The sequence below is a fragment of the Cololabis saira genome, chromosome 1, assembly GCF_033807715.1.
Source record: "Cololabis saira isolate AMF1-May2022 chromosome 1, fColSai1.1, whole genome shotgun sequence".
NCBI lineage: Eukaryota > Metazoa > Chordata > Actinopteri > Beloniformes > Belonidae > Cololabis > Cololabis saira.
Genome location: NC_084587.1, coordinates 42,037,575 through 42,057,537, shown reverse-complemented (window position 1 = coordinate 42,057,537; position 19,963 = coordinate 42,037,575). Strand labels below are relative to the sequence as shown.

The window sequence follows — 19,963 nt, the reverse complement described above, 5'->3', positions numbered from 1 at the left end:
AGATCTTTGCAGTTGTCAAATAGGAACTTTTCAAAAAGAGTTTATATAATGTAGAATTTAAAGGTAGAAGAGTCACCTTCTCCAATGAAAACAGTTTACTGTCAAAGGTATATGGAGCTTTTGATGACAGCCGTGTGTTGAAGCAAGGACACATCTAAAACACGCAAGACAGTGGCTTCGGAGGACCAGGGTTGAAAACCCTTGGTTAAATGTAAGAAATCTATTCAGGTAAAGAGCAGTTCCCTGACCGGGAATGGAACCCGGGCCGTGGCGGTGAAAGCGCCAAATCCTAACCACTAGACCACCAGGGAGACAGCACATGTCACTGTCAATCATACCCGTCTTCCACCAAATCCGTTCAGAGCCAGGGCTGGTGCTGGTTCACAACTTGTTCAACTTGCGAACCAGCTGAAGACCGCTTTGCTTTGTCATAGCTCGGGTTGCTAAAGGGACCCACGTCAGTAACTCACTGTTAACGTTAGTAAAGTCGATGCATTTGCATTGGCGTGAAAATTGAAGCAACAACAACTATGGAATACCTCGCGATTATACAGGCAGACAATAGCAGATCCATTAAAGTATGCATCATTTTTGAAGGAGGAAAACATCTATAACACGCACGACAGTGGCTTTCGAGGAGCACTCCTGGCGTAGTGTGAGAAAACTAGTCCAGGAATGCACAGTTCCCTGACTGGGAATCCAACCAGGGGCAAGTTTTCACATTCTAGTCACTTTTTGAACATCCCACCGTGAGCGTACGCACAATCGTTGTACACCGCACTCTTTGTGGCCCGTGTTCTTTCAACTTGTTGAAACCCTGTGGTGTATTGTGAGAAATGTCTTCTAGAAAAGACCAGTTCCCTGACCGGGAATCGAACCCGGGCCGCGGCGGTGAGAGCGCCGAATCCTAACCACTAGACCATCAGGGAGATGACACTAGATACTGTCAATTAGAAATAGCTGTCCTCTTAATTCAACTGTTTTACAGCAGAGAACTTTGGGTGCTGATTGAGACTTATAATGCGTTACTCATTTTTCAGCAGCCACTATGTGAAGAAATCACGAGGCGGGCCTCGCTAAGGCATTCACCAAGTTTATGCTTCAGTACCAAGTAGTTCACGCTTGGCAAGTTTGCTTCAGGAGAACACACTTTGGAGGAAGAGAAGATGCAGGTTGTTGCTAACACTTTTTGAACATTAACGCAGTGTCTGAAGTAAACTATGTTTGTCTTCTTACTAGCACAGATCTTTGCAGTTGTCAAATAGGAACTTTTCAAAAAGAGTTTATATAATGTAGAATTTAAAGGTAGAAGAGTCACCTTCTCCCATGAAAACAGTTTACTGTCAAAGGTATATGGAGCTTTTGATGACAGCCGTGTGTCGAAGCAAGGACACATCTAAAACACGCAAGACAGTGGCTTCGGAGGACCAGGGTTGAAAACCCTTGGTTAAGTGTAAGAAATCTATTCAGGTAAAGAGCAGTTCCCTGACCGGGAATGGAACCCGGGCTGTGGCGGTGAAAGCGCCAAATCCTAACCACTAGACCACCAGGGAGACAGCGCATGCCACTGTCAATCATACCCGTCTTCCACCAAATCCGTTCAGAGCCAGGGCTGGTGCTGGTTCACAACTTGTTCAACTTGCGAACCAGCTGAAGAGCGCTTTGCTTTGTCATAGCTCGGGTTGCTAAAGGGACCCACGTCAGTAACTCACTGTTAACGTTAGTAAAGTCGATGCATTTGCATTGGCGTGAAAATTGAAGCAACAACAACTATGGAATACCTCGCGATTATACAGGCAGACAATAGCAGATCCATTAAAGTATGCATCATTTTTGAAGGAGGAAAACATCTATAACACGCAAGACAGTGGCTTTCGAGGAGCACTCCTGGCGTAGTGTGAGAAAACTAGTCCAGGAATGCACAGTTCCCTGACTGGGAATCCAACCAGGGGCAAGTTTTCACATTCTAGTCACTTTTTGAACATCCCACCGTGAGCGTACGCACAATCGTTGTACACCGCACTCTTTGTGGCCCGTGTTCTTTCAACTTGTTGAAACCCTGTGGTGTATTGTGACAAATGTCTTCTAGAAAAGACTAGTTCCCTGACCGGGAATCGAACCCGGGCCGCGGCGGTGAGAGCGCCGAATCCTAACCACTAGACGATCAGGGAGATGACACTAGGTACTGTCAATTAGAAATAGCTGTCCTCTTAATTCAACTGTTTTACAGCAGGTTGTTGCTAACACTTTTTGAACATTAACGCAGTGTCTGAAGTAAACTATGTTTGTCTTCTTACTAGCACAGATCTTTGCAGTTGTCAAATAGGAACTTTTCAAAAAGAGTTTATATAATGTAGAATTTAAAGGTAGAAGAGTCACCTTCTCCCATGAAAACAGTTTACTGTCAAAGGTATATGGAGCTTTTGATGACAGCCGTGTGTTGAAGCAAGGACACATCTAAAACACGCAAGACAGAGGCTTCGGAGGACCAGGGTTGAAAACCCTTGGTTAAGTGTAAGAAATCTATTGAGGTAAAGAGCAGTTCCCTGACCGGGAATGGAACCCGGGCCGTGGCGGTGAAAGCGCCAAATCCTAACCACTAGACCACCAGGGAGACAGCACATGTCACTGTCAATCATACCCGTCTTCCACCAAATCCGTTCAGAGCCAGGGCTGGGTTTGGTTCACAACTTGTTCAACTTGCGAACCAGCTGAAGACCGCTTTGCTTTGTCATAGCTCGGGTTGCTAAAGGGACCCACGTCAGTAACTCATTGTTAACGTTAGTAAAGTCGATGCATTTGCATTGGCGTGAAAATTGAAGCAACAACAACTATGGAATACCTCGCGATTATACAGGCAGACAATAGCAGATCCATTAAAGTATGCATCATTTTTGAAGGAGGAAAACATCTATAACACGCACGACAGTGGCTTTCGAGGAGCACTCCTGGCGTAGTGTGAGAAAACTAGTCCAGGAATGCACAGTTCCCTGACTGGGAATCCAACCAGGGGCAAGTTTTCACATTCTAGTCACTTTTTGAACATCCCACCGTGAGCGTACGCACAATCGTTGTACACCGCACTCTTTGTGGCCCGTGTTCTTTCAACTTGTTGAAACCCTGTGGTGTATTGTGAGAAATGTCTTCTAGAAAAGACCAGTTCCCTGACCGGGAATCGAACCCGGGCCGCGGCGGTGAGAGCGCCGAATCCTAACCACTAGACCATCAGGGAGATGACACTAGATACTGTCAATTAGAAATAGCTGTCCTCTTAATTCAACTGTTTTACAGCAGAGAACTTTGGGTGCTGATTGAGACTTATAATGCGTTACTCATTTTTCAGCAGCCACTATGTGAAGAAATCACGAGGCGGGCCTCGCTAAGGCATTCACCAAGTTTATGCTTCAGTACCAAGTAGTTCACGCTTGGCAAGTTTGCTTCAGGAGAACACACTTTGGAGGAAGAGAAGATGCAGGTTGTTGCTAACACTTTTTGAACATTAACGCAGTGTCTGAAGTAAACTATGTTTGTCTTCTTACTAGCACAGATCTTTGCAGTTGTCAAATAGGAACTTTTCAAAAAGAGTTTATATAATGTAGAATTTAAAGGTAGAAGAGTCACCTTCTCCCATGAAAACAGTTTACTGTCAAAGGTATATGGAGCTTTTGATGACAGCCGTGTGTCGAAGCAAGGACACATCTAAAACACGCAAGACAGTGGCTTCGGAGGACCAGGGTTGAAAACCCTTGGTTAAGTGTAAGAAATCTATTCAGGTAAAGAGCAGTTCCCTGACCGGGAATGGAACCCGGGCTGTGGCGGTGAAAGCGCCAAATCCTAACCACTAGACCACCAGGGAGACAGCGCATGCCACTGTCAATCATACCCGTCTTCCACCAAATCCGTTCAGAGCCAGGGCTGGTGCTGGTTCACAACTTGTTCAACTTGCGAACCAGCTGAAGAGCGCTTTGCTTTGTCATAGCTCGGGTTGCTAAAGGGACCCACGTCAGTAACTCACTGTTAACGTTAGTAAAGTCGATGCATTTGCATTGGCGTGAAAATTGAAGCAACAACAACTATGGAATACCTCGCGATTATACAGGCAGACAATAGCAGATCCATTAAAGTATGCATCATTTTTGAAGGAGGAAAACATCTATAACACGCAAGACAGTGGCTTTCGAGGAGCACTCCTGGCGTAGTGTGAGAAAACTAGTCCAGGAATGCACAGTTCCCTGACTGGGAATCCAACCAGGGGCAAGTTTTCACATTCTAGTCACTTTTTGAACATCCCACCGTGAGCGTACGCACAATCGTTGTACACCGCACTCTTTGTGGCCCGTGTTCTTTCAACTTGTTGAAACCCTGTGGTGTATTGTGACAAATGTCTTCTAGAAAAGACTAGTTCCCTGACCGGGAATCGAACCCGGGCCGCGGCGGTGAGAGCGCCGAATCCTAACCACTAGACGATCAGGGAGATGACACTAGGTACTGTCAATTAGAAATAGCTGTCCTCTTAATTCAACTGTTTTACAGCAGGTTGTTGCTAACACTTTTTGAACATTAACGCAGTGTCTGAAGTAAACTATGTTTGTCTTCTTACTAGCACAGATCTTTGCAGTTGTCAAATAGGAACTTTTCAAAAAGAGTTTATATAATGTAGAATTTAAAGGTAGAAGAGTCACCTTCTCCCATGAAAACAGTTTACTGTCAAAGGTATATGGAGCTTTTGATGACAGCCGTGTGTTGAAGCAAGGACACATCTAAAACACGCAAGACAGAGGCTTCGGAGGACCAGGGTTGAAAACCCTTGGTTAAGTGTAAGAAATCTATTGAGGTAAAGAGCAGTTCCCTGACCGGGAATGGAACCCGGGCCGTGGCGGTGAAAGCGCCAAATCCTAACCACTAGACCACCAGGGAGACAGCACATGTCACTGTCAATCATACCCGTCTTCCACCAAATCCGTTCAGAGCCAGGGCTGGGTTTGGTTCACAACTTGTTCAACTTGCGAACCAGCTGAAGACCGCTTTGCTTTGTCATAGCTCGGGTTGCTAAAGGGACCCACGTCAGTAACTCATTGTTAACGTTAGTAAAGTCGATGCATTTGCATTGGCGTGAAAATTGAAGCAACAACAACTATGGAATACCTCGCGATTATACAGGCAGACAATAGCAGATCCATTAAAGTATGCATCATTTTTGAAGGAGGAAAACATCTATAACACGCACGACAGTGGCTTTCGAGGAGCACTCCTGGCGTAGTGTGAGAAAACTAGTCCAGGAATGCACAGTTCCCTGACTGGGAATCCAACCAGGGGCAAGTTTTCACATTCTAGTCACTTTTTGAACATCCCACCGTGAGCGTACGCACAATCGTTGTACACCGCACTCTTTGTGGCCCGTGTTCTTTCAACTTGTTGAAACCCTGTGGTGTATTGTGAGAAATGTCTTCTAGAAAAGACCAGTTCCCTGACCGGGAATCGAACCCGGGCCGCGGCGGTGAGAGCGCCGAATCCTAACCACTAGACCATCAGGGAGATGACACTAGATACTGTCAATTAGAAATAGCTGTCCTCTTAATTCAACTGTTTTACAGCAGAGAACTTTGGGTGCTGATTGAGACTTATAATGCGTTACTCATTTTTCAGCAGCCACTATGTGAAGAAATCACGAGGCGGGCCTCGCTAAGGCATTCACCAAGTTTATGCTTCAGTACCAAGTAGTTCACGCTTGGCAAGTTTGCTTCAGGAGAACACACTTTGGAGGAAGAGAAGATGCAGGTTGTTGCTAACACTTTTTGAACATTAACGCAGTGTCTGAAGTAAACTATGTTTGTCTTCTTACTAGCACAGATCTTTGCAGTTGTCAAATAGGAACTTTTCAAAAAGAGTTTATATAATGTAGAATTTAAAGGTAGAAGAGTCACCTTCTCCCATGAAAACAGTTTACTGTCAAAGGTATATGGAGCTTTTGATGACAGCCGTGTGTTGAAGCAAGGACACATCTAAAACACGCAAGACAGTGGCTTCGGAGGACCAGGGTTGAAAACCCTTGGTTAAGTGTAAGAAATCTATTCAGGTAAAGAGCAGTTCCCTGACCGGGAATGGAACCCGGGCTGTGGCGGTGAAAGCGCCAAATCCTAACCACTAGACCACCAGGGAGACAGCACATGCCACTGTCAATCATACCCGTCTTCCACCAAATCCGTTAAGAGCCAGGGCTGGTGCTGGTTCACAACTTGTTCAACTTGCGAACCACCTGAAGACCGCTTTGCTTTGTCATAGCTCGGGTTGCTAAAGGGACCCACGTCAGTAACTCACTGTTAACGTTAGTAAAGTCGATGCATTTGCATTGGCGTCAAAATTGAAGCAACAACAACTATGGAATACCTCGCGATTATACAGGCAGACAATAGCAGATCCATTAAAGTATGCATCATTTTTGAAGGAGGAAAACATCTATAACACGCAAGACAGTGGCTTTCGAGGAGCACTCCTGGCGTAGTGTGAGAAAACTAGTCCAGGAATGCACAGTTCCCTGACTGGGAATCCAACCAGGGGCAAGTTTTCACATTCTAGTCACTTTTTGAACATCCCACCGTGAGCGTACGCACAATCGTTGTACACCGCACTCTTTGTGGCCCATGTTCTTTCAACTTGTTGAAACCCTGTGGTGTATTGTGAGAAATGTCTTCTACAAAAGACTAGTTCCCTGACCGGGAATCGAACCCGGGCCGCGGCGGTGAGAGCGCCGAATCCTAACCACTAGACGATCAGGGAGATGACACTAGGTACTGTCAATTAGAAATAGCTGTCCTCTTAATTCAACTGTTTTACAGCAGGTTGTTGCTAACACTTTTTGAACATTAACGCAGTGTCTGAAGTAAACTATGTTTGTCTTCTTACTAGCACAGATCTTTGCAGTTGTAAAATAGGAACTTTTCAAAAAGAGTTTATATAATGTAGAATTTAAAGTTAGAAGAGTCACCTTCTCCCATGAAAACAGTTTACTGTCAAAGGTATATGGAGCTTTTGATGACAGCCGTGTGTTGAAGCAAGGACACATCTAAAACACGCAAGACAGTGGCTTCGGAGGACCAGGGTTGAAAACCCTTGGTTAAGTGTAAGAAATCTATTCAGGTAAAGAGCAGTTCCCTGACCGGGAATGGAACCCGGGCTGTGGCGGTGAAAGCGCCAAATCCTAACCACTAGACCACCAGGGAGACAGCACATGTCACTGTCAATCATACCCGTCTTCCACCAAATCCGTTCAGAGCCAGGGCTGGTGCTGGTTCACAACTTGTTCAACTTGCGAACCAGCTGAAGACCGCTTTGCTTTGTCATAGCTCGGGTTGCTAAAGGGACCCACGTCAGTAACTCACTGTTAACGTTAGTAAAGTCGATGCATTTGCATTGGCGTGAAAATTGAAGCAACAACAACTATGGAATACCTCGCGATTATACAGGCAGACAATAGCAGATCCATTAAAGTATGCATCATTTTTGAAGGAGGAAAACATCTATAACACGCAAGACAGTGGCTTTCGAGGAGCACTCCTGGCGTAGTGTGAGAAAACTAGTCCAGGAATGCACAGTTCCCTGACTGGGAATCCAACCAGGGGCAAGTTTCCACATTCTAGTCACTTTTTGAACATCCCACCGTGAGCGTACGCACAATCGTTGTACACCGCACTCTTTGTGGCCCATGTTCTTTCAACTTGTTGAAACCCTGTGGTGTATTGTGAGAAATGTCTTCTAGAAAAGACTAGTTCCCTGACCGGGAATCGAACCCGGGCCGCGGCGGTGAGAGCGCCGAATCCTAACCACTAGACGATCAGGGAGATGACACTAGGTACTGTCAATTAGAAATAGCTGTCCTCTTAATTCAACTGTTTTACAGCAGGTTGTTGCTAACACTTTTTGAACATTAACGCAGTGTCTGAAGTAAACTATGTTTGTCTTCTTACTAGCACAGATCTTTGCAGTTGTCAAATAGGAACTTTTCAAAAAGAGTTTATATAATGTAGAATTTAAAGGTAGAAGAGTCACCTTCTCCCATGAAAACAGTTTACTGTCAAAGGTATATGGAGCTTTTGATGACAGCCGTGTGTCGAAGCAAGGACACATCTAAAACACGCAAGACAGTGGCTTCGGAGGACCAGGGTTGAAAACCCTTGGTTAAGTGTAAGAAATCTATTCAGGTAAAGAGCAGTTCCCTGACCGGGAATGGAACCCGGGCTGTGGCGGTGAAAGCGCCAAATCCTAACCACTAGACCACCAGGGAGACAGCGCATGCCACTGTCAATCATACCCGTCTTCCACCAAATCCGTTCAGAGCCAGGGCTGGTGCTGGTTCACAACTTGTTCAACTTGCGAACCAGCTGAAGACCGCTTTGCTTTGTCATAGCTCGGGTTGCTAAAGGGACCCACGTCAGTAACTCACTGTTAACGTTAGTAAAGTCGATGCATTTGCATTGGCGTGAAAATTGAAGCAACAACAACTATGGAATACCTCGCGATTATACAGGCAGACAATAGCAGATCCATTAAAGTATGCATCATTTTTGAAGGAGGAAAACATCTATAACACGCAAGACAGTGGCTTTCGAGGAGCACTCCTGGCGTAGTGTGAGAAAACTAGTCCAGGAATGCACAGTTCCCTGACTGGGAATCCAACCAGGGGCAAGTTTTCACATTCTAGTCACTTTTTGAACATCCCACCGTGAGCGTACGCACAATCGTTGTACACCGCACTCTTTGTGGCCCGTGTTCTTTCAACTTGTTGAAACCCTGTGGTGTATTGTGACAAATGTCTTCTAGAAAAGACTAGTTCCCTGACCGGGAATCGAACCCGGGCCGCGGCGGTGAGAGCGCCGAATCCTAACCACTAGACGATCAGGGAGATGACACTAGGTACTGTCAATTAGAAATAGCTGTCCTCTTAATTCAACTGTTTTACAGCAGGTTGTTGCTAACACTTTTTGAACATTAACGCAGTGTCTGAAGTAAACTATGTTTGTCTTCTTACTAGCACAGATCTTTGCAGTTGTCAAATAGGAACTTTTCAAAAAGAGTTTATATAATGTAGAATTTAAAGGTAGAAGAGTCACCTTCTCCCATGAAAACAGTTTACTGTCAAAGGTATATGGAGCTTTTGATGACAGCCGTGTGTTGAAGCAAGGACACATCTAAAACACGCAAGACAGAGGCTTCGGAGGACCAGGGTTGAAAACCCTTGGTTAAGTGTAAGAAATCTATTGAGGTAAAGAGCAGTTCCCTGACCGGGAATGGAACCCGGGCCGTGGCGGTGAAAGCGCCAAATCCTAACCACTAGACCACCAGGGAGACAGCACATGTCACTGTCAATCATACCCGTCTTCCACCAAATCCGTTCAGAGCCAGGGCTGGGTTTGGTTCACAACTTGTTCAACTTGCGAACCAGCTGAAGACCGCTTTGCTTTGTCATAGCTCGGGTTGCTAAAGGGACCCACGTCAGTAACTCATTGTTAACGTTAGTAAAGTCGATGCATTTGCATTGGCGTGAAAATTGAAGCAAAAACAACTATGGAATACCTCGCGATTATACAGGCAGACAATAGCAGATCCATTAAAGTATGCATCATTTTTGAAGGAGGAAAACATCTATAACACGCACGACAGTGGCTTTCGAGGAGCACTCCTGGCGTAGTGTGAGAAAACTAGTCCAGGAATGCACAGTTCCCTGACTGGGAATCCAACCAGGGGCAAGTTTTCACATTCTAGTCACTTTTTGAACATCCCACCGTGAGCGTACGCACAATCGTTGTACACCGCACTCTTTGTGGCCCGTGTTCTTTCAACTTGTTGAAACCCTGTGGTGTATTGTGAGAAATGTCTTCTAGAAAAGACTAGTTCCCTGACCGGGAATCGAACCCGGGCCGCGGCGGTGAGAGCGCCGAATCCTAACCACTAGACTATCAGGGAGATGACACTAGGTACTGTCAATTAGAAATAGCTGTCCTCTTAATTCAACTGTTTTACAGCAGGTTGTTGCTAACACTTTTTGAACATTAACGCAGTGTCTGAAGTAAACTATGTTTGTCTTCTTACTAGCACAGATCTTTGCAGTTGTCAAATAGGAACTTTTCAAAAAGAGTTTATATAATGTAGAATTTAAAGGTAGAAGAGTCACCTTCTCCCATGAAAACAGTTTATTGTCAAAGGTATATGGAGCTTTTGATGACAGCCGTGTGTTGAAGCAAGGACACATCTAAAACACGCAAGACAGAGGCTTCGGAGGACCAGGGTTGAAAACCCTTGGTTAAGTGTAAGAAATCTATTCAGGTAAAGAGCAGTTCCCTGACCGGGAATGGAACCTGGGCTGTGGCGGTGAAAGCGCCAAATCCTAACCACTAGACCACCAGGGAGACAGCACATGCCACTGTCAATCATACCCGTCTTCCACCAAATCCGTTCAGAGCCAGGGCTGGTGCTGGTTCACAACTTGTTCAACTTGCGAACCAGCTGAAGACCGCTTTGCTTTGTCATAGCTCGGGTTGCTAAAGGGACCCACGTCAGTAACTCACTGTTAACGTTAGTAAAGTCGATGCATTTGCATTGGCGTCAAAATTGAAGCAACAACAACTATGGAATACCTCGCGATTATACAGGCAGACAATAGCAGATCCATTAAAGTATGCATCATTTTTGAAGGAGGAAAACATCTATAACACGCAAGACAGTGGCTTTCGAGGAGCACTCCTGGCGTAGTGTGAGAAAACTAGTCCAGGAATGCACAGTTCCCTGACTGGGAATCCAACCAGGGGCAAGTTTTCACATTCTAGTCACTTTTTGAACATCCCACCGTGAGCGTACGCACAATCGTTGTACACCGCACTCTTTGTGGCCCGTGTTCTTTCAACTTGTTGAAACCCTGTGGTGTATTGTGAGAAATGTCTTCTAGAAAAGACTAGTTCCCTGACCGGGAATCGAACCCGGGCCGCGGCGGTGAGAGCGCCGAATCCTAACCACTAGACGATCAGGGAGATGACACTAGGTACTGTCAATTAGAAATAGCTGTCCTCTTAATTCAACTGTTTTACAGCAGGTTGTTGCTAACACTTTTTGAACATTAACGCAGTGTCTGAAGTAAACTATGTTTGTCTTCTTACTAGCACAGATCTTTGCAGTTGTCAAATAGGAACTTTTCAAAAAGAGTTTATATAATGTAGAATTTAAAGGTAGAAGAGTCACCTTCTCCCATGAAAACAGTTTATTGTCAAAGGTATATGGAGCTTTTGATGACAGCCGTGTGTTGAAGCAAGGACACATCTAAAACACGCAAGACAGAGGCTTCGGAGGACCAGGGTTGAAAACCCTTGGTTAAGTGTAAGAAATCTATTCAGGTAAAGAGCAGTTCCCTGACCGGGAATGGAACCTGGGCTGTGGCGGTGAAAGCGCCAAATCCTAACCACTAGACCACCAGGGAGACAGCACATGCCACTGTCAATCATACCCGTCTTCCACCAAATCCGTTCAGAGCCAGGGCTGGTGCTGGTTCACAACTTGTTCAACTTGCGAACCAGCTGAAGACCGCTTTGCTTTGTCATAGCTCGGGTTGCTAAAGGGACCCACGTCAGTAACTCACTGTTAACGTTAGTAAAGTCGATGCATTTGCATTGGCGTCAAAATTGAAGCAACAACAACTATGGAATACCTCGCGATTATACAGGCAGACAATAGCAGATCCATTAAAGTATGCATCATTTTTGAAGGAGGAAAACATCTATAACACGCAAGACAGTGGCTTTCGAGGAGCACTCCTGGCGTAGTGTGAGAAAACTAGTCCAGGAATGCACAGTTCCCTGACTGGGAATCCAACCAGGGGCAAGTTTTCACATTCTAGTCACTTTTTGAACATCCCACCGTGAGCGTACGCACAATCGTTGTACACCGCACTCTTTGTGGCCCGTGTTCTTTCAACTTGTTGAAACCCTGTGGTGTATTGTGAGAAATGTCTTCTAGAAAAGACTAGTTCCCTGACCGGGAATCGAACCCGGGCCGCGGCGGTGAGAGCGCCGAATCCTAACCACTAGACGATCAGGGAGATGACACTAGGTACTGTCAATTAGAAATAGCTGTCCTTTTAATTCAACTGTTTTACAGCAGGTTGTTGCTAACACTTTTTGAACATTAACGCAGTGTCTGAAGTAAACTATGTTTGTCTTCTTACTAGCACAGATCTTTGCAGTTGTCAAATAGGAACTTTTCAAAAAGAGTTTATATAATGTAGAATTTAAAGGTAGAAGAGTCACCTTCTCCCATGAAAACAGTTTACTGTCAAAGGTATATGGAGCTTTTGATGACAGCCGTGTGTTGAAGCAAGGACACATCTAAAACACGCAAGACAGTGGCTTCGGAGGACCAGGGTTGAAAACCCTTGGTTAAGTGTAAGAAATCTATTCAGGTAAAGAGCAGTTCCCTGACCGGGAATGGAACCCTGGCCGTGGCGGTGAAAGCGCCAAATCCTAACCACTAGACCACCAGGGAGACAGCACATGTCACTGTCAATCATACCCGTCTTCCACCAAATCCGTTCAGAGCCAGGGCTGGTGCTGGTTCACAACTTGTTCAACTTGCGAACCAGCTGAAGACCGCTTTGCTTTGTCATAGCTCGGGTTGCTAAAGGGACCCACGTCAGTAACTCACTGTTAACGTTAGTAAAGTCGATGCATTTGCATTGGCGTGAAAATTGAAGCAACAACAACTATGGAATACCTCGCGATTATACAGGCAGACAATAGCAGATCCATTAAAGTATGCATCATTTTTGAAGGAGGAAAACATCTATAACACGCAAGACAGTGGCTTTCGAGGAGCACTCCTGGCGTAGTGTGAGAAAACTAGTCCAGGAATGCACAGTTCCCTGACTGGGAATCCAACCAGGGGCAAGTTTTCACATTCTAGTCACTTTTTGAACATCCCACCGTGAGCGTACGCACAATCGTTGTACACCGCACTCTTTGTGGCCCGTGTTCTTTCAACTTGTTGAAACCCTGTGGTGTATTGTGAGAAATGTCTTCTAGAAAAGACTAGTTCCCTGACCGGGAATCGAACCCGGGCCGCGGCGGTGAGAGCGCCGAATCCTAACCACTAGACGATCAGGGAGATGACACTAGGTACTGTCAATTAGAAATAGCTGTCCTCTTAATTCAACTGTTTTACAGCAGGTTGTTGCTAACACTTTTTGAACATTAACGCAGTGTCTGAAGTAAACTATGTTTGTCTTCTTACTAGCACAGATCTTTGCAGTTGTCAAATAGGAACTTTTCAAAAAGAGTTTATATAATGTAGAATTTAAAGGTAGAAGAGTCACCTTCTCCCATGAAAACAGTTTATTGTCAAAGGTATATGGAGCTTTTGATGACAGCCGTGTGTTGAAGCAAGGACACATCTAAAACACGCAAGACAGAGGCTTCGGAGGACCAGGGTTGAAAACCCTTGGTTAAGTGTAAGAAATCTATTCAGGTAAAGAGCAGTTCCCTGACCGGGAATGGAACCCGGGCTGTGGCGGTGAAAGCGCCAAATCCTAACCACTAGACCACCAGGGAGACAGCACATGCCACTGTCAATCATACCCGTCTTCCACCAAATCCGTTCAGAGCCAGGGCTGGTGCTGGTTCACAACTTGTTCAACTTGCGAACCAGCTGAAGACCGCTTTGCTTTGTCATAGCTCGGGTTGCTAAAGGGACCCACGTCAGTAACTCACTGTTAACGTTAGTAAAGTCGATGCATTTGCATTGGCGTCAAAATTGAAGCAACAACAACTATGGAATACCTCGCGATTATACAGGCAGACAATAGCAGATCCATTAAAGTATGCATCATTTTTGAAGGAGGAAAACATCTATAACACGCAAGACAGTGGCTTTCGAGGAGCACTCCTGGCGTAGTGTGAGAAAACTAGTCCAGGAATGCACAGTTCCCTGACTGGGAATCCAACCAGGGGCAAGTTTTCACATTCTAGTCACTTTTTGAACATCCCACCGTGAGCGTACTGTCAGATTAATCAAAGTTTGAATTAAGTTTAGTTCTTATGAGTATCAGAATCAGAATTAGAAAACTACCTGTTTATTCTCATGACATGCATTGGTAGTTCAGTGGTAGAATTCTCGCCTGCCACGCAGGAGGTTAAAACTGCTGACTTCCTGGTTGGTCAAATGGACCATTGTTTTTAGGCACATCTGTTCCAAGACCCCCATCACATGCTCTAAACAGATAAACTTCCTTGGAGAGACTCAGGGGGGTCGTCTGACAGCCGTCTCATTGTCTTTAAGGGTTTAAGACCATCTCATGACAACAAAACCCCCTTGACCAATTTTAAAAGGATGTCTGTTGCTCTGCACACCACAGATAAGTTACTTACTAACTGAAAAGTCATAAGGTGTGACTTTTCAACTGTCATCTGATACCATGTCTGTGTGACCATCTGTTTCCTGTTTTTGTCAATTGTCTATCTATACATTCACTGTTCCAAATATGGTCAAAGTTTCCTGTCAGTTTTACCAATAAAAGCGCCAGCTCTGCAGATAGCCAGTTGTCAGAAGGCCGACGAGTTCGAAGAGAGGGCCGTGTTGCCCACAGCTCCTCAGACTTCTGTCCAACCTTCTGCAGAAGGCCATTGAAAGATCATTCCACAGGTCTCCGGTGTCTTTTTCTAAGTTAATTAATATTGTGATGACTTTTTAACCTAACATTTGGTGCCGAAACCCGGCATCTCTCGAGCTGCGACGATTGGGGTGGCGTAAGATTCAACGGGCCATCTAAAAATCTGTCGACAGCCGGTTCCCGACTTCAGGGACGGGGCCAGGTTGATCTTGCGCTGTTCCAGAGTCCAGACGACGAGATTTCCCAGCCAGGGGAAGGCACTAGGAGACTAGGTGAGAGACCTCTTTTGAGTGAAATTTCTGTGTATACTGACCGCGGGTTGGTGAAAAAAGTGTTGGTCGAGGTCTGGGACCCATTTTTAAGTTCAGGGAACTTTTAAAAAGACACTATTGCCTGGGGCTAGTGCAAAAGCCAACACTCACTCGGTCTAAGGACCGGCTTTTGAAGTCTGGGACTTTAAAAGTACAGGATAACGAGGAGAGGTTTCTTGGAAATGATTTTTAATGGTTGTGTTTTATGTTCGTCCTGTCTGATGTTTGTCTGATGTCAATGTGGGGTTTCCAAAATTGAGAGGAAAACTGTGTGTTCAATGTGGGGTTTCCAAAATTGAGAGGAAAAAATTTTAATTGTTCACTAAATATCAGGCTAAAACCAAACTGTTGAAAAAGGAAACTTGTGTTCTGAGAGAAACTTAGGAAAGAAAATAACTGACGAAAAATAGCAGAGGCGTGGTTAAGCTGAAACTTATGCTTAAAGAATCTCTAAAAGATGCTTAATTGATGGGGAGACGTCCTCAAACTTAAGAAAATGGAGACAAATCTTGCGAAATAATAATACACGAAACTTAAAAAGAACTAAATCAACTAATTTAAGACTAAAAGAAAAAAACAAGAAGTAAAAATGGGTGGGAGAGGTATTGATGAGAGACTGGGAGGACAGAAGGCTGCAGCTGCGGGGCTGCAGCAGGATGAGATTCTCTGTGTGTGTGACAAGCTCTCTCTCTCTCTCTCTCTCCCTCTCTGTGTGTGTGTGTGTATGTGAGAGACATTGTCTGTGTGTGTGAGAAAAGTGCTGCTGCAGTGTGGCTGCACGTTTACGAAGAGCTGCATGAGATGACAGGCTTAGTTAAGCCTAGTTAAGGTTAGTTAAGGCTTAGTTAAGGCTACAGCACTATGTGTGTGTGAAAGCGTGCTCCAGCAGTAGGTGCAGCGCTTTACGAGCGGCTGCAGTCTGTGTCTGAAGGAGAGAACTTTTTTGTTTGCTGGAAAAGGGGGGTTTTCAGTGGTGAAGAGAAATGAAGTGAGCTCTCCTTTTGGAGGAGACGTAGAGATGTGGAATAATATATTATTTCTATCATTCTAAGCCCTGAATGAAGGCATAGAATCATAGAAGTTCAAATTGGGTTAATTCATCATTTAATTTGCAGATTACTTTTGTAATACTGTATTTAACTCGGATTGTATGCAGGAGAAACAAACCCGTTGTACAATCTTTTTAGAAAAGAAAAACTCTGAGTGCATACTAGGCTATTCACACTGACAATGTGTACATTTGTGATCAGTGTTGTTACCATTTAGTTTTGGAGTTAATTTGAAATGCACCAATTGAGTTTGGTTAGTTTAGTTGGAGGATAAATAATTTACACATTTGCAGTGATACACAAACCCACATATAGATGATCTGAAGTGAGTGTTTAATGTTAGTGGGTTTTTGTCTATGTGTAGTTTACACATGGGAATTTATCCCACAATTTTCTTAAGACTTCTATGAGTTTTCATAGAAGAGCATGCATTTGCGTTGCAGCATGCAAACAGAAGATTAGGAATCTCCTGAAGACTATATGATTTATCTTGAGACAATTTTTCTGATAATTTTCTGACAATTTTCTGACAATTTTCTGGCATTTCTTTTGATTTGGGGAAAATATAGCTCAACAACAGTTGAGAAGACATTATTAGATAGAATGCTCCTTTCAGTCCGACGTTTTGTGACAATGAATTATTGTTTATATATACAATATATATATATATATATAAGTTCACTGAAGACTACTGTTTACGTTGCAGGAGAGTTGCTGCACTGACAGTTTTTGTGTGGTGTTACTTTAATAAGACCATAACCCACTTGGGTTGAAATAAGAACGTTTTTCAATGAGAAATTCTGTAGTCTAATCTACGGTGGGAGACAGAGTTTAAAAGGTTTTTGCCCCCATCTAATCTGGTGATGGGAGGGGGGATCTCTGAGGGACATAGATATCCAACCCTAGAGGATCATTAAGTCAGACTTGCCGACCTGCCAGGATGCAGAGGTCAAGAAGTGGGAGGGCCACTTATCTGGGGAGGAGTCAGGACTCAGGCGGTCCTGACCCCCTCTATCCACTGTTGACATTAGAAACAATGCTCTTGCAAAGAAGAGAAAAGCATTTGGCTAAATGAAGGTGCTACTGCAACTAGCTACTGTAACTTCAGAAGGCCTTTGTCTGGAGCGAAGCAAACTGGTGCTTCCAAGGAAGTTGTTCCCCCTGGTGGCTAAGTTGAGCCATAGGAAGTTTTTATGGCTCAACAGGAGGGAGTAGGGGTATATGATACATCATGAGGATTAAATACTAAATACCCTTTAAAAATTTTTTAGTAGGAGCTTTTCGACATGTTGCAGATACAACATGAAAGGACCTATCCATTTGAAGTTGTTCATATGGATTTCGTTCTTGGAGTGAACTAATAGCCTGTTAAGTTAAGGCTCAAGAAAGCCATGGCCTGAATGATGGCCATTAGTCGACCTGTACATGAGAATCGTCTTCTTGTACGCTGCTGTTTCTTCCTCTCCCCCTCTCCTAAAGCAGGAACTGCTGAAACTGGGTAACCGGATCCTGAGTCGAGTGGTGAAACGTCATCACTCCGTCAGGACGGGCCCTTTTTGCTGTCCAGATCAGGACACCGGCAGCAGTAAAGGCTGCTGAACGATCTACTGCGTTCACCAGTTGCAGTGAAAGCTAGCGGAGAAACGTGCCAGGCTCGAGTAGTGCGGGAAGTCGAGCGGTTCCACAACCTTTGCTCGCCGAAGTAATCATCTGATGCCTACTCGCCAGCCCAGCCTGAAGAATATGACTAGCCAAACTGACTTGCGACAACAAACTAGGAGAGGAGTCCGAGGAATGGAAGAGACTTTTTCACTACTGAGTCATGCTGACATAATGACTGAGATTACGATTCCGATTCCGACTATTACTGTCTTTGTACTGTTCTGTGTTTTCATTACCTGTATGTTTACAATGACACTGGAGTGTTTTATTTTGTTTACTGTGAAGTTTCATGAGAACAAACAGGAGGGAAATGTCAGATTAATCAAAGTTTGAATTAAGTTTAGTTCTTATGAGTATCAGAATCAGAATTAGAAAACTACCTGTTTATTCTCATGACATGCATTGGTAGTTCAGTGGTAGAATTCTCGCCTGCCACGCAGGAGGTTAAAACTGCTGACTTCCTGGTTGGTCAAATGGACCATTGTTTTTAGGCACATCTGTTCCAAGACCCCCATCACATGCTCTAAACAGATAAACTTCCTTGGAGAGACTCAGGGGGGTCGTCTGACAGCCGTCTCATTGTCTTTAAGGGTTTAAGACCATCTCATGACAACAAAACCCCCTTGACCAATTTTAAAAGGATGTCTGTTGCTCTGCACACCACAGATAAGTTACTTACTAACTGAAAAGTCATAAGGTGTGACTTTTCAACTGTCATCTGATACCATGTCTGTGTGACCATCTGTTTCCTGTTTTTGTCAATTGTCTATCTATACATTCACTGTTCCAAATATGGTCAAAGTTTCCTGTCAGTTTTACCAATAAAAGCGCCAGCTCTGCAGATAGCCAGTTGTCAGAAGGCCGACGAGTTCGAAGAGAGGGCCGTGTTGCCCACAGCTCCTCAGACTTCTGTCCAACCTTCTGCAGAAGGCCATTGAAAGATCATTCCACAGGTCTCCGGTGTCTTTTTCTAAGTTAATTAATATTGTGATGACTTTTTAACCTAACAGTACGCACAATCGTTGTACACCGCACTCTTTGTGGCCCGTGTTCTTTCAACTTGTTGAAACCCTGTGGTGTATTGTGACAAATGTCTTCTAGAAAAGACTAGTTCCCTGACCGGGAATCGAACCCGGGCCGCGGCGGTGAGAGCGCCGAATCCTAACCACTAGACGATCAGGGAGATGACACTAGGTACTGTCAATTAGAAATAGCTGTCCTCTTAATTCAACTGTTTTACAGCAGGTTGTTGCTAACACTTTTTGAACATTAACGCAGTGTCTGAAGTAAACTATGTTTGTCTTCTTACTAGCACAGATCTTTGCAGTTGTCAAATAGGAACTTTTCAAAAAGAGTTTATATAATGTAGAATTTAAAGGTAGAAGAGTCACCTTCTCCCATGAAAACAGTTTACTGTCAAAGGTATATGGAGCTTTTGATGACAGCCGTGTGTTGAAGCAAGGACACATCTAAAACACGCAAGACAGAGGCTTCGGAGGACCAGGGTTGAAAACCCTTGGTTAAGTGTAAGAAATCTATTCAGGTAAAGAGCAGTTCCCTGACCGGGAATGGAACCCGGGCCGTGGCGGTGAAAGCGCCAAATCCTAACCACTAGACCACCAGGGAGACAGCACATGTCACTGTCAATCATACCCGTCTTCCACCAAATCCGTTCAGAGCCAGGGCTGGTGTTGGTTCACAACTTGTTCAACTTGCGAACCAGCTGAAGACCGCTTTGCTTTGTCATAGCTCGGGTTGCTAAAGGGACCCACGTCAGTAACTCATTGTTAACGTTAGTAAAGTCGATGCATTTGCATTGGCGTGAAAATTGAAGCAACAACAACTATGGAATACCTCGCGATTATACAGGCAGACAATAGCAGATCCATTAAAGTATGCATCATTTTTGAAGGAGGAAAACATCTATAACACGCACGACAGTGGCTTTCGAGGAGCACTCCTGGCGTAGTGTGAGAAAACTAGTCCAGGAATGCACAGTTCCCTGACTGGGAATCCAACCAGGGGCAAGTTTTCACATTCTAGTCACTTTTTGAACATCCCACCGTGAGCGTACGCACAATCGTTGCACACCGCACTCTTTGTGGCCCGTGTTCTTTCAACTTGTTGAAACCCTGTGGTGTATTGTGAGAAATGTCTTCTAGAAAAGACTAGTTCCCTGACCGGGAATCGAACCCGGGCCGCGGCGGTGAGAGCGCCGAATCCTAACCACTAGACGATCAGGGAGATGACACTAGGTACTGTCAATTAGAAATAGCTGTCCTCTTAATTCAACTGTT

General features: G+C 44.6%; 26 non-coding genes across 26 annotated transcripts; all 26 read right to left on the bottom strand.

The window, feature by feature from the left end:
- Window positions 1–239: 239 nt before the first annotated feature.
- trnae-uuc (transfer RNA glutamic acid (anticodon UUC)) lies at window positions 240–311 on the bottom strand. The gene has a single exon. It is a non-coding gene; the product is annotated as a tRNA-Glu (tRNA).
- A 546-nt stretch (window positions 312–857) lies between these two features.
- trnae-cuc (transfer RNA glutamic acid (anticodon CUC)) lies at window positions 858–929 on the bottom strand. The gene has a single exon. It is a non-coding gene; the product is annotated as a tRNA-Glu (tRNA).
- A 552-nt stretch (window positions 930–1,481) lies between these two features.
- On the bottom strand, window positions 1,482–1,553 carry trnae-uuc (transfer RNA glutamic acid (anticodon UUC)). Its single transcript has one exon. It is a non-coding gene; the product is annotated as a tRNA-Glu (tRNA).
- A 546-nt stretch (window positions 1,554–2,099) lies between these two features.
- On the bottom strand, window positions 2,100–2,171 carry trnae-cuc (transfer RNA glutamic acid (anticodon CUC)). Its single transcript has one exon. It is a non-coding gene; the product is annotated as a tRNA-Glu (tRNA).
- Window positions 2,172–2,542: 371 nt separating this feature from the next.
- Window positions 2,543–2,614, bottom strand: trnae-uuc (transfer RNA glutamic acid (anticodon UUC)). Its single transcript has one exon. It is a non-coding gene; the product is annotated as a tRNA-Glu (tRNA).
- Window positions 2,615–3,160: 546 nt separating this feature from the next.
- trnae-cuc (transfer RNA glutamic acid (anticodon CUC)) lies at window positions 3,161–3,232 on the bottom strand. Its single transcript has one exon. It is a non-coding gene; the product is annotated as a tRNA-Glu (tRNA).
- A 552-nt stretch (window positions 3,233–3,784) lies between these two features.
- On the bottom strand, window positions 3,785–3,856 carry trnae-uuc (transfer RNA glutamic acid (anticodon UUC)). The gene has a single exon. It is a non-coding gene; the product is annotated as a tRNA-Glu (tRNA).
- A 546-nt stretch (window positions 3,857–4,402) lies between these two features.
- On the bottom strand, window positions 4,403–4,474 carry trnae-cuc (transfer RNA glutamic acid (anticodon CUC)). Its single transcript has one exon. It is a non-coding gene; the product is annotated as a tRNA-Glu (tRNA).
- Window positions 4,475–4,845: 371 nt separating this feature from the next.
- Window positions 4,846–4,917, bottom strand: trnae-uuc (transfer RNA glutamic acid (anticodon UUC)). The gene has a single exon. It is a non-coding gene; the product is annotated as a tRNA-Glu (tRNA).
- A 546-nt stretch (window positions 4,918–5,463) lies between these two features.
- On the bottom strand, window positions 5,464–5,535 carry trnae-cuc (transfer RNA glutamic acid (anticodon CUC)). The gene has a single exon. It is a non-coding gene; the product is annotated as a tRNA-Glu (tRNA).
- Window positions 5,536–6,087: 552 nt separating this feature from the next.
- Window positions 6,088–6,159, bottom strand: trnae-uuc (transfer RNA glutamic acid (anticodon UUC)). Its single transcript has one exon. It is a non-coding gene; the product is annotated as a tRNA-Glu (tRNA).
- Window positions 6,160–6,705: 546 nt separating this feature from the next.
- On the bottom strand, window positions 6,706–6,777 carry trnae-cuc (transfer RNA glutamic acid (anticodon CUC)). Its single transcript has one exon. It is a non-coding gene; the product is annotated as a tRNA-Glu (tRNA).
- A 371-nt stretch (window positions 6,778–7,148) lies between these two features.
- On the bottom strand, window positions 7,149–7,220 carry trnae-uuc (transfer RNA glutamic acid (anticodon UUC)). Its single transcript has one exon. It is a non-coding gene; the product is annotated as a tRNA-Glu (tRNA).
- Window positions 7,221–7,766: 546 nt separating this feature from the next.
- trnae-cuc (transfer RNA glutamic acid (anticodon CUC)) lies at window positions 7,767–7,838 on the bottom strand. The gene has a single exon. It is a non-coding gene; the product is annotated as a tRNA-Glu (tRNA).
- A 371-nt stretch (window positions 7,839–8,209) lies between these two features.
- On the bottom strand, window positions 8,210–8,281 carry trnae-uuc (transfer RNA glutamic acid (anticodon UUC)). The gene has a single exon. It is a non-coding gene; the product is annotated as a tRNA-Glu (tRNA).
- A 546-nt stretch (window positions 8,282–8,827) lies between these two features.
- On the bottom strand, window positions 8,828–8,899 carry trnae-cuc (transfer RNA glutamic acid (anticodon CUC)). The gene has a single exon. It is a non-coding gene; the product is annotated as a tRNA-Glu (tRNA).
- Window positions 8,900–9,270: 371 nt separating this feature from the next.
- On the bottom strand, window positions 9,271–9,342 carry trnae-uuc (transfer RNA glutamic acid (anticodon UUC)). Its single transcript has one exon. It is a non-coding gene; the product is annotated as a tRNA-Glu (tRNA).
- A 546-nt stretch (window positions 9,343–9,888) lies between these two features.
- trnae-cuc (transfer RNA glutamic acid (anticodon CUC)) lies at window positions 9,889–9,960 on the bottom strand. Its single transcript has one exon. It is a non-coding gene; the product is annotated as a tRNA-Glu (tRNA).
- Window positions 9,961–10,949: 989 nt separating this feature from the next.
- On the bottom strand, window positions 10,950–11,021 carry trnae-cuc (transfer RNA glutamic acid (anticodon CUC)). The gene has a single exon. It is a non-coding gene; the product is annotated as a tRNA-Glu (tRNA).
- A 989-nt stretch (window positions 11,022–12,010) lies between these two features.
- Window positions 12,011–12,082, bottom strand: trnae-cuc (transfer RNA glutamic acid (anticodon CUC)). Its single transcript has one exon. It is a non-coding gene; the product is annotated as a tRNA-Glu (tRNA).
- A 371-nt stretch (window positions 12,083–12,453) lies between these two features.
- Window positions 12,454–12,525, bottom strand: trnae-uuc (transfer RNA glutamic acid (anticodon UUC)). The gene has a single exon. It is a non-coding gene; the product is annotated as a tRNA-Glu (tRNA).
- A 546-nt stretch (window positions 12,526–13,071) lies between these two features.
- On the bottom strand, window positions 13,072–13,143 carry trnae-cuc (transfer RNA glutamic acid (anticodon CUC)). The gene has a single exon. It is a non-coding gene; the product is annotated as a tRNA-Glu (tRNA).
- A 371-nt stretch (window positions 13,144–13,514) lies between these two features.
- On the bottom strand, window positions 13,515–13,586 carry trnae-uuc (transfer RNA glutamic acid (anticodon UUC)). Its single transcript has one exon. It is a non-coding gene; the product is annotated as a tRNA-Glu (tRNA).
- A 5,191-nt stretch (window positions 13,587–18,777) lies between these two features.
- On the bottom strand, window positions 18,778–18,849 carry trnae-cuc (transfer RNA glutamic acid (anticodon CUC)). Its single transcript has one exon. It is a non-coding gene; the product is annotated as a tRNA-Glu (tRNA).
- Window positions 18,850–19,220: 371 nt separating this feature from the next.
- trnae-uuc (transfer RNA glutamic acid (anticodon UUC)) lies at window positions 19,221–19,292 on the bottom strand. The gene has a single exon. It is a non-coding gene; the product is annotated as a tRNA-Glu (tRNA).
- A 546-nt stretch (window positions 19,293–19,838) lies between these two features.
- trnae-cuc (transfer RNA glutamic acid (anticodon CUC)) lies at window positions 19,839–19,910 on the bottom strand. The gene has a single exon. It is a non-coding gene; the product is annotated as a tRNA-Glu (tRNA).
- Window positions 19,911–19,963: the final 53 nt, after the last annotated feature.